This window comes from Oryctolagus cuniculus, chromosome 5 (assembly GCF_051225735.1).
Source record: "Oryctolagus cuniculus isolate XC-2025 breed Fujian yellow rabbit chromosome 5, ASM5122573v1, whole genome shotgun sequence".
Lineage (NCBI taxonomy): Eukaryota > Metazoa > Chordata > Mammalia > Lagomorpha > Leporidae > Oryctolagus > Oryctolagus cuniculus.
The window spans coordinates 94521990-94534025 of NC_142871.1; positions in this window are offsets into that span (position 1 = coordinate 94521990).

The window sequence follows — 12036 nt, forward strand, 5'->3', positions numbered from 1 at the left end:
ACGGTGAACCAAGGGCAAAGGAAGACCTTGCTCTCTGTCTCTCTCTCTCACTGTCCACTCTGCCTGTCAAAAAAAAAAAAAAAAAAGATAGTAAAAGATAGTTACCCTGAACTGTGGCTCAAGTCTCTAAGCTGCCTAATTCTATATCAGTGATCAAATCAGGAATAATCAGGCTTAATACAAATCAGGAATAAATAATGTGCAATTTGCAAAAGATAAAGAATTGAACTAAGTGTCTTTTAAAAAAAAGCTCTATGAATAAAGTAATTTTCTATCTTGGTTTTATAACTGTTGCTTCCATGTGTTTGTTTTTATTTTGCAAATACAGAATTGGATTAACCATGAATTATTTGGTTAAGTTACACTCTAATCGGTCCATTTATAGCCTTATTCCCTCCCTTCCTCCCCCTCTTCCTTCTTTGCTTCCCTCCATTCTTTATTTCTTTTATGACTTATCTTCTTTATAAGATAATAACCATTCAGGAGTAGGTGTTCAGCCCAGCAATTATGAAAACTTTCAAGACAACTAAGTTACACAACAGGGTTCCTAGGTTCAACTGGGCTCTGGGTCCTGCCAATGTAGACCTGAGCAGCAGCAGGTAAAGGCTTACGTTGTTCAGTCCCTGCCATCCATGTGGTAGACTTATTGTGTTCCTGGCTCCCACCTTTGGCTTAGTCATAGCTTTTGCAGACTTTTATGAGTGAAGCAGCTAATTAGGTCTTTATCTATAATTCTATTTCTAGCTCTATTTCTATATCTCTTTTATCTTGATATCTTTCCTCTCAAATATAAAGATTTAAAAAATGATTCAACGACAAAATAGGAAATCCTAAATAATAACTGGCATCTAAAATTATGATTTATTTTGGCTAACCCCCTTCTGCTAACTTGGGGTTAACATCCTTCTGAATCCTTGACCTAAATTTTCCATTTTATAGAGTGTATCACATCTAATGCTTCATAAACAGGTATGTTTTTATTTCTGTATTTGTAATTCTATAAAACAGGTTTCATGAAGTATGTAATCTTTTGGTATTTATTTTTCTCCATTTTTATTTATATTGCTATGTATCACTGTAATTCTTTTAACTGATGAATAGTATACCATCTGATGAAGACAGTTTATTTCACTACTCTAATATGTAAGCACTGCATATTTTACTATTATAAATAGTTATGGAAAAATTTTACATTGATAAATTTGCCAACTTTTCCATATCAGGGGGTATCTTTTGAGTAAATTCTTAGGAAGGTAACTACTGATCATAAGTTAATCATTTCTATTTGCTGTACATATTTGTGACTTTTTAGTTATCATGATTTAAAACTAAACAAAAAGAAAAAAGATAAAAATAACATGAACTATTCTTCTTTAATGGAATTAAAAAGTAACATGATCTATTTTTGGCTTGATGGAGTTCAATAGGAAATAATGAATGTCAAAATGTCTACATGGGCCCACTTTTACCTTAAGAAGCCCATTTTCTCATAATATCCTTTGTCTCCTAGTAGCCATGAGAAGTAAACAATTTCAATTGTGAATCAGTGTCATATCGACTGTTATAACCCAATTTGAGCATGTACGTAATGCTACAAGGAGATGAATAAAGGTCAATTATATCTGGAAATACATTTACTCCATGATAAAACACAACTTTTCTTGAAGAAATTCCATATTCACAATTCCATATTTTATCAGCATTTATTTTAACTTTATTCAATATTTTCTAAAATTTCTTTATTGAATAATATACTCAATGTCTTTGAATTACCTTTATCCACTTCATTGCTTTTGCAATTGCTGAGGCCAGTGATTTTATTTTCAAAATGAAGTTGGATAGTCAAATCACAGTGCTACTTTTGGCAACAGGATGAAATCTAATTCTTGTTATGCGGTTGCCTGTTCATAAGTGTATTCTATTTTGAAAATATTGCCTCTCCATATATGCTTTTTGACATTCTAATGGATTTTCCATATTCCCTCTGAGAAGCCATTTGACTTGATGATAATCCTGTAGACTAAGAATAAATTCTGACATCATTCTGCCGTAAATGATCACTTTTAGCAGTAAGTTTCCTGTGCTCCATTTTGAGGAGAAAATACAGATAAGATATATTCACATATAATCCCTTTGAGTAAACTTTTAACTTTTCTATGAACTAATCTCTGTACGTCAGAAGTATCCATCAGAGAAAAGGGTTTACCTGATTTTTGAGTACAAAAATTTCAAAACAGCCATAGTAAATAGTGATCCTAGAAAGAGAAACAAAAGTAAATTAAGCCTTTATTTCTTCCTTTTCATGTTCCTATGCTGATGCGTCTTCCCATTTTGGCACGCTCCTTATTCACTGTTTTGAGGTGGCAAGAAATCATGATGGGTCTTACGGTGCAAGAGTTCTGTACAAGGTTCATGGAAAATTAAATTAAGCAATGAGTTTACTTTGTTGGAAATAAAAATTAAATTCATGTGGTTTTTAAATAATAAACATTTTTCACGACCTTGTGCAGATTTCTTATAAGTATGAATTTCATTTTTATCACCAATAAACATATCCAGATTCTATTTTCCATGAACTTGTAAAACATGATTAGAAATATTTTATTTGTACATATTATTGGAGTATAGTAAAATAATTCAAGTATTCAATGAATGGTGATCAAATAAGGTTAGTTAGTTTTTGCATCTATTTAAACATTGTTTTAAATTTTTTGATTAACATTCAACAATTATATCTATAAGACACAGCATGGCATTTAACTAAATATACCAAATGTGTAGCCACCAAATCAAAGCAATGAATATTTCACTGTCTTTGTTCACCCTATTCTTTGAGCCTTTGAGCTAATGTCCTCTACCAATGAATAAAATATGTAATAACTTATTGTGAAATATCACATATTATACTGTGGAAGACCAGAAAAAATTCACTCTAACTGAATTTTGGTACCTGTTATCCAACTTCCTTCTTTCCCCATTCTCTATCACTTTTCCCAATCTCTACCAATACTATTCTGGTTTAGATTTTGTTAACCTTCCACATAGAAGAGATAATACATGGTATTTGTCATTCTGAGTCTGATTTATTTCACTTAACATCATGTCCTCCAGATTCATGAATGTTGCTGCAAATGATAGGCTATCATTCTTTTTGGCTGACTATTATTTCATTGTGTATATGTGTGTGTGTATCTCACATTTTCTTTTTTTTTATTTCTTTATTTGACAGGTAGAGTTAGTGAGAGAGAGACAGAGAGACAGAGAGAAAGGTCTTCCTTCCGTTGGTTCACCCTCCAAATGGCCGCTATGGCCGGCACTGAGCCGATCTGAAGCCAGGAGCCAAGAGCTTCTTCCTGGTCTCCCATGCGGTGCAGGGGCCCAAGCACTTGGGCCATCCTCCACTGCCTTCCTGGGCCACAGCAGAGGGCTGGACTGGAAGAGAAGCAACTGGGACTAGAACCCGGCACCCATATGGGATGCCAGGGCCACAGACGAAGGATTAACCAAGTGAGCCACAGCGCCAGCCCCATGTAGCTCACATTTTCTTCATCTATTTACTTGTTGATGGGTACCTAGGTACCCGTATCTTAGTACAGTAAATAATGCAACAAAACACAGGAGAAGAGTATGGAGATTCCTCAAAATAACCTAAAAATAGATTTTCTATAGAATCTAGCCTTCACACTTCTGGAGATACATACACACACCCACCCACACACGCCCACTCACACACACACACCCCCACACAGTGAGATTAACATATCAAGAGATAGCTACACATCCATGATTATTCCGTGAACTTTTTGAAGTATGTTTATAGCTGCAAATGGGTAACATAATGGAGCAATGAGTAGGAGTCTGTACTGGCTACCAGGTCCTTCCTCTTTCTACTAAATGGGCCTTATTTGAAATATTAAATGAAAGCACACTTTTTATTATTTAATAGTAAATAAAAATTTGCCCCATATGAAAATCTATCTCCTACTTGTCTGCAGATCATTCAGGATTGGGAAACTGATCACTACTGAAGTGTGCCAAGCTTTCTAACTCCCAAATATGAGTGAGAATGAGGCAATCAATGGTATGCTAACAAATACATTTATTTGAGAGTATAAGGAGGTAGAGATGGAGAGGGAGAGGGAGGGGAAGAGAAAGAAGGGGAGAGAAGGACAACTTCACCAGCTGGATACCTCCCCAAATGCCTGCACTGACCAGGGCTGGGACAGGGCCAAAATCAGGAGACAGAAATTCAACTCTAGTATCCCATGTGTGTAGTATGGACCCATTTACTTGAGCCATCACCTGCTGTCTACCAGGCTGTGCATTAGCAGGAAGCTGGAGTCAGGAACCAGAGCTGTGGATCAAATTCAGGTATTCAGGTACTCTTATGTGAGACTCAAGCATATTAGATAGCATCTTAACTGCTAGGCCAAATGCTTGTTCCTTGCTAATAAAAAGTACAGTAATATAGTCAATGATTGTGGATCAATTGCTATCTGCCAGGAATACTGAATTTATTTGTCAGTGTAAAACATCAGTGCCTAAGGTTAGAAAGAACTTCTTAACTACTAAAAGCATAGTGGTCAATTTCAGGTATGAAAACATTAATTTTTTTTTAAAATAGTGGTTCTACATAAGCCAGTTAACTAAGGGTGTGACCTTGGATCACAAACTGCTTTTCAGATATTTCATTTCATTCATTCAAAGAAAAAGCTCTGTGGTGAGAACATCCTTCTTAAACTTTTAACATTAAAGACACACAGTTTTTATTTATGTGACAGGGATAGAGTGATACTCTCATCTTTTCACTCAAAGTACAGTATTCTGGCGACCATGTTAGATATATAAAAAGTATGTCATTGAAAGATCTCCAATAATATTGTGAGGAAGGTCATAAAACTCCCAGTGAGTATAATAACATTTAATAATAATCATAAGCAGTTACATTGAGTAGTTTTAACTGAATCATTTATGCATGCATTGAAAAGAAACACATTTTCCAAGTGGAAATACAGATACTCTTTGTTCCTTACACTTTAAACTAAAACAGATGCATTCAATCATAATGAGAAAGTACAGTATTAAATCACTTGTTCTAAAACACAAGGTGACTTAGCCAACGATGGATGGCCCTCCGTCTTCTGTTTGTTCACTCCTTCCTGGAAACCCTTCCTACCATCTTTGTATTTGTACTTCCTACAACATGTTCTCTTCTGTGCTTCACTGTTGCTTTAATATAGCAAAAATAGAAGGGCTCATTTTTAAATGAAACTGTAACTGTTGTGTCAATTCACAAGGTGCAATGTAAGCAAAAGTCCTCATCTCTCTTTCCTCATATCTAAGGAATATAAATTAAAAGCTGCCTAAATATTTTGTGAACATTTGACTGATGTGTTTTGAAATTAATTTTTATATTTTCCTCTGTTATATAAGAGTATAATGACATTTTCTTTATATTCTATGATTTAGAAATATTAAATACTGTCAATAAGATCATACTAATCAATTCTAATCATGAAATAGGGATATTTATGTATTTGAACAAAAAGTATGATCTTGGAGACAATTTAAAGAAACTAGATTTTTAAATATATTATTTATTTCCTTGTCTAAGACTTAGAAATTAACTCTAATCCAAGTATGGATGTCTGATCTTGATCTTTGCATTTTGAGCGATTTAACTCTCTTTATCCTCAGAAAGTGTTATTCATACTGGCTTACAAAGCAGTCAGATACTAGAGTAGAATTTATATTTATTTATTTTAAGTAAGTGCTACTAATTGGAAAACTCTAGCATATTAACTTCACATTTTTATTCTTCCAAATATAAAGGAATATTTCAATCATCCCGTTTTACTTAATAGAGTGTAAATTTCCCACCACTATAATTATCATAAAAACAGCCTGCATATGTATAAAAAGAACACTTTAAAGGGGTGAAAACTGGAGTTTCATCTTCAGGATAACTTTATTTTCTCGACACTGAATTTTTACTTGTGCAGATCAGCAACAAGGCAGCTGTTGCTAGATGATTGCAAACATCCTGTTGGCTCAGTAGCTTGCTGTCTGCTTAAATTATGATTCTGATATTTTTTTCCTACCCATGTGACTTTGGGCAAATCACTTAAATACTCTGTGCTTTCTTTCCTCATCTAATTTTGAAAATGATATACTCTTCACATAAGGTTGCCAGGGGTAAGTGAACAAACAAATATAAAGAACTTAACAGGAGTTCCTAGCACACACAAAGAACTCAAAAATGCTAGGTTTTACTACGTGCCTTCATAACGTGATTTTGCAAAGGTACATGGATTATGGTATAGATATGGAAACAGATTTTATTTAAAAGAAAATCACTACATGAACCAAGATCATACCAGCCTTGGAAGTCATAAATTTAAAGAGATATTTATTTTTTTTATTTGAAAGCCAGAGTTATAGGGAGGCAGACAGGGGGAGGGAGAAAGGGAGGGAGGGAGGGAGAGAGAGAGAGAGAGAGAGAGAGAGAGAGAGGTCTTCATGTGTTGGTTCACTCCCCAGATGTCCACCATGGTTGGAGCTGTGCGGATCCAAAGCCAGGAGCCAGGAGCTTCTTCCGGGTCTCCCACAAGGGTGTGGGAGCCCAAGGACATGGGCCATCTTTTACTGCTTTCCCAGGCCACAGCAGACAGCTGGATCAGAAGTGGAGCCACCAGGACTTGAACCAGTGCCTATATGGGATGCTGGTACTGCAGGCTGGGGCTCTAAGCCGCTGTGCCACAACAGAGGCCCTGAAATCATTAATTTTTAAAATTTTCACTTGAGAATAGCATTGACATGTTTATTTTGGGTAGAAGGTATCCAAATCTTTCTATAAGGTTTCTTGTAGCTCCGCTTTTTTTCCATTTTATATTTGGATTGGCTCCATTATCTCAACCCAGTTTTTTGTCTTTTCTAGATTTCATCAGGTTGAAAGACAAAATGCCTACTCTGTTGTGACAAAATCCAATTCTTGGTCATTGACCACACTAGAGGTGGACAAGCCACATATTTTAAAGGTCCTTGGTTACCCCTCTTAAGCTTGTGGTCTTGCTCTGTCATTATCCTGGAGGCAAAACTCATATTTCATGACAATATCAAGGCCTGTTGAAAATCTCAGTGCAAGTTGGGGCAAATGAGGAACCAATGGTGTTTCCTTTGTAGCACTTCTTAAAAATAACAAGGTGAAATATATGAAAGGAGAATTTTTTTGAACTTCAAAATTAGTATCAAGAGTTATGGATCTCCTTTATTCAAAAAAAAAAAAAAGAAAAAGAATAAACATGTATTTTCGCCTAATTGCTGAATGTCTTGTCTTGTGTTTCTGAAATTGTTAATCATTCCTGAAAATTTCTCAGTAGGTAAGCTATTAAAGCTAAGAGCAGCAAGCTCTCTGTTCTCTCATCATATGTCAGGGGTGCTGTCCTTAGATAACTCTGGGGCTCACAGTAACATGGTAAAGACCAAAATGATTAGATTAAATTAAGCACAAAAGCTGAGTTAACTATTTATATCTCACCATGCTCCAGGATTTTAGGCAGCTAAAATTTCATCTCTAGGGTTAATAATCCATTATATAATTATAACTAAGTTATATTTTCCATGTATTGTATATAATATACATATACATATGTAACATACATATATTACATTTATACTATATATATATATATATATATATAAACAGATGACTTGGAATGAAAGAAATATTCTGATGTTATCTGGTATACCTAATATCTACACGTAAGTGTAAAGTGACATTATGTTTTCAACTACCTACAGTTTTATCACTATAAATCAGAGAAAAATCAAAGAGCTGTAATTAATTTATATCTCTTAATCTCTTAAAAACAGATTATAGGCCGGCTCTGTGGCTCAGTAGGCTAATCCTCCACCTGCGGCGCCGCCACACTGGGTTCTAGTCCTGGTCAGGGAGCCGGATTCTGTCCCGGTTGCCCCTCTTCCAGGCCAGCTCTCTGCTGCGGCCCGGGAGTGCAGTGGAAGATGGCTCAAGTGCTTGGGCCCTGCACCCCATGGGAGACCAGGAGAGGTACCTGGCTTCTGCCTTCAGATCAGCGCAATGTGCCGGCCTCAGTGCACCGGCCGTGGAGGCCATTAGAGGGTGAACCAATGGCAAAGGAAGACCTTTCTCTCTGTCTCTCTCTCCCCCACTGTCCACTCAGCCTGTAATAAAAAAAAAAAAAAACAGATTATTATATTTGGTAATTACCTCCAAGGGACAATAATTATATATTTTGGTAAAGTAACTAAAACATAAATAGAAACATACACATTTCCAAAGTGCTACTAAGGTGGACTAATCTATTTATTAATTTGTTATTTAATTGATGTGGATCATGAATAATTTATTTCCCAAGAAAACCTTCTTGTGGAATGTTAAGGCATTAATAAGAAAAGTTATTTTTAAAGATTTCCTATTTCCTAAAGAGTTGGATATTTATTACACCTTCCTGTTCAGTAAAAAATAATGACTTCAGCATTGTTTGATATCAGAAACACTTGGACACCTTGTAAAACACTGATTGCAGAGCTATAACTTCACAGTGCTTTGATGCTGCAGCAGGTCTAGGTGGAGGTTTAAAATTTGTATTTCTTTCAAGTTCCCAAGAGATAATTGAGAAAGGTTGACTGGGGACCATATGTGGGGACTGTTTTATATACAGGTCACATACAACTAAAGCAATGTAATCATCTGCAAATGTGGACTAGCTATACAGCACTTACACCTGCAGACTGAAATATGACAGAAGTTCTCCAATAATTTAAAGAGCTACAGCAAAATTTAGATTAAAATAATAGAAGTAAATATTGCAAATTCAGAAGATACACTTATGAATTTTAAAATGGAATTATTTTTCCTAAATGTTAGAATAATTTTTCACAAGAGTTGCTTCCTATTAGTAATAAGTAGTAAAAACTCTTTTAATATTAAATGTAAAAAGAGGATTTTAGTATTAAAAGAAAAATGAAAAAAGCAGCCAAAGTTATTTCTTATGAGTCAATCATGCTCTGTAATATTTAGAAGCTTGTAGAGTAGTCCATTCATTGATCAGATAAATTTAGGATACTGCAATTCTATAAAAGATTTAAAACAATGAATTAACTGTCAATAACACTCCTATATCTTTTTAAGATTAGATAAACTTTATCACCATAATTAACCACTACAGCAAATATTGATGTAAATGAGTCACTATATTGACTGTTTAAAAGAAAAAATTATTTTGTAAACCTGACAAATTATATAAGTATGTGTTCCTTATTTGTGCAAATAATTGTTTTACACAAAATTGGTGCTTAATATTTGCTGAATAAGAAAAATCAGAATATTATAAACTATAGTTATCAATATTTTTCCTATGATGTGACTTTTAGAAAGTCTACAAATGGGCATGAAAATTTGTAAGTGATTGTTTTTCCTCCCTATCTAAGAATTCACTGCCCTTAGCTATCTATCACCGATATCATTGAAAACAAAAACAGTTTGCAAAATAATTATATTTATTTACACACTTTGTAGTTTTTATTTGAAGACTATAACTTGGCTAGAATCTTGAGCAGAACGATGCTATAACCAACAAAACTCAAAGTCGCTGTTCCTTGAATACAGTACTAAACAGAACTATTCTGTAATGGCTCAAAAGCTAACAGCTAGTAATTTCAACTGCTATTACATTAGATCTGTAGCTCAAGGTATATCAAGGCTTGATGACTATAACAAACTATATTTATCATGTAGTCCCAGGACAGTTTACACTTAATAAGCAGTGTGGCACAATAGTGATGTGGTCTAGGAAGACAGAATTCCTGAGGTTGAAACCTGACTGTTACCTCCCGCTTGTGTGAACTTAGGTAAGTTGTTTCATTCTTTTGCTTGGAATTCTTCATGTCTAAAATGGAGATAATAACTCTATCTCATAGATAGATAAGATATCTATATGATTGATAGATATCTATGACAGAGTTAATAGGAGAAATGAGTGAATTAATATATGTAAAATGGTTAGATTTGCATCTGGCTATTTTATAAAAAATTATAATATTTGTTTATATATGATTTATGGTAAGTACATACCTCATATATTTATGTATATATAATTACATTATTTATTACCACACATATATTTATATCATATACAATAAACACCACCTAAGTGATAGCAACTATGATCATTTTTATTATATCCTCCATTTTGGGATAATTCTATCTTATGTCCTACCCTGTCCTATATTTAATTTCAGTGCTATCTAATTTCTACTGCCTGAATTATTCTTATACTCAAAACCTTAATTCTAGAGAAGACATTAGCCAAACTGAAATTGATAGAACATTCTTTTTTAAATTTTATTTGTTACACAAGTTTCATGTATTTCATATATGTATAGATTTAGGAATGTAGTGATACTTCCTACTCTAACATCCTTCCTGCCCATGTTCCAACTTTTCTTCCTCCTCCCTCTCCCATTCCAATTCTTAATTTTTATAAAGATCTATTTTCAGTTTACTAATGATGATAGAGTTAACCCTACACTAAGTAAAAAATACATTGGAGTGAAATGGACATTTTGATTCGATGATTGTTTTTTCTGTTGAGAAACAATGTTTTTGTGTTGATATAATATTCTTAAATATTGCTATTCTGGTTTAAATCATTCATAAATGCTTAACTGCTTTGTTGAAATAACATAAGCACAAATATTCTCATTTTATCTTCTTTTTCACTAGAAGATTTAGTTCTCAAAAGAGTACTAAATTTACAACTAATATAGACTGACACACAGGACCAAGAATAGTTATGAATTATGTACCTGAATGAAGTATTTACAAATAAATAAAGAACCAAATTTGAATGTTAACAACAATCCCAACATCTTATATCTTCTGCTATAATAAGTTAATTTCCTAGGCCAATTTTTAGAGCTATAAACTTTGAAAACTACTGGAATTAAAAAAATTGTTCTAGTTAAAAAGCTATTTGCTGAACATTGAACTGGTAGGCTACAATGGAAAAAGGGTTGTGTCTGATGCGTATACATTTACCAACCTTTTAAATCCATATGGAAGAGAAGATGGCGATGTCATGGGAAGTGGATTTGTGTAATGTCATCAATTGAAGTCACTTAAAGGAACCTTCAGAGGTGTTCACAGAAAGCAAACATTAGAAAAATATCTCATATAGCAAGATCTGTAATATCTTTCTTATGTTCAATGAGTACTTGTAGTAGAAGAATTTATTGGCTCAAATTTTCTACCCACTTCTGCATCCATTCCCCTTTCTAAGTAATTTTTTTGCAAGTTCTCCCACTCATAGTATAATATACTTTCTTGTTCCTTTTCTTTGGACTGAACCATTTGATGTATTTTCATCAATCCATGTGGCCATTTCCTTTTCATCTTGCTTAACTGTCATTACTATCAAAAAAGCTTCTCCTGTGTAGCTCTCACATATGGGGAAAAGACCGAAGCTTAACTTGTGGCAAGGGGACCTTGCTTGTCTGTCGAAATCTGAAACTGAAACAGAGCTCTTTCCAGCAGTCTATTCCAGATCAGCTGGTCCTCAAGTGACCTGAAGATGCGTGAGAAAAAATATTTACTGCTGTATGCCACTGATACTTTGTTTTTATTTGTTACAAATAAAACTTGATTGACATAAACTAAGTTTTAGTATTAAAAATAGACATTATGCTTTCAAGAAAGCTATAAATAACTCCAAAAAGAGTTGTGGCCAATTATTTAATTTTGTATATATTTTAGGTGGAATTCCATAGGAAATCCCGCAATATTTGCTAGGATTTTGGGGGTGTTTTTGATAATTTAAATAAAGTCAATGAAGTTGTATAACTGGAAAAGTCAACCAATACATTTAATAACTATATTTCTTGGTATATGTAAGAAGTCATAAATTTTCCTAATGGAATAACTATACATGAAAAGTATGTTTTAATACTTTTAAGAATATAACATGTGATCAACAGAATCAAAACAATACTTGTTGA